We start from the raw sequence: 695 nt of genomic DNA, 5'->3' as shown, positions 1-695 counted from the left end.
CCAGCCGGTGGTTGAGGCATCCGTGCAAATCACAGAATGCCTGGAGACCTACTCCAGGGGCACTCCTGCCCAGAGGAACGCTAGGTCTGACCACGGGGTGAAGGTTTGTCGGCAGGCCGGGAAGGTGCCGCGTTGCCACGCCCACCTCGGGACTCGGCCATGGAGCCAGTGCTGCAGTGGTCTCATATGGAGCAGCCCCAGCGGCGTGACTGCCGCCGTAGCTGCCATATGCCCCAGGAGCCTCTGAACTGTTTCAGTGGTACTGCCATCCTGCTCTTGCCGAGTCCCCTCCATACCGGGAAAAGAGATCCTCTACGTCGGCGAGAGTTTGCTCTTTTCCCAGTTGACCCGAAGGCCCAACAGGCTGAGGTGTGAGAGCACCAAATACCTGTGTTCGCACAACTGATCCCGAGACTGCTTCGTCGAGGTAGTTGAGAATGCGAATGCTCTGTTCTCTCAAGGGAACAAGGGGTACCTCTATAACTTACGTGAAGACACGGGGCAACAGGGACAGCCCAGAGGGCAGGACCTCATACTGATATGCTCATCCTTCGGACGCAAACCACAGCAATGGTCTGTGGTGCGGAAGGGTCGACACATGAAGTATGCATCCTTCAGGTCGACCGCTGCAAACCAATCTCACCCGAAGATGCGTTCCTGCGTCAACATCTTGAACGGTAACCGGTGAAGGGCCC

Source organism: Sinocyclocheilus grahami, unplaced genomic scaffold, assembly GCF_001515645.1.
Source record: "Sinocyclocheilus grahami isolate Dianchi unplaced genomic scaffold, SAMN03320097.WGS_v1.1 scaffold797.1, whole genome shotgun sequence".
Lineage (NCBI taxonomy): Eukaryota > Metazoa > Chordata > Actinopteri > Cypriniformes > Cyprinidae > Sinocyclocheilus > Sinocyclocheilus grahami.
Note: the sequence above shows the minus strand (reverse complement) of the source record.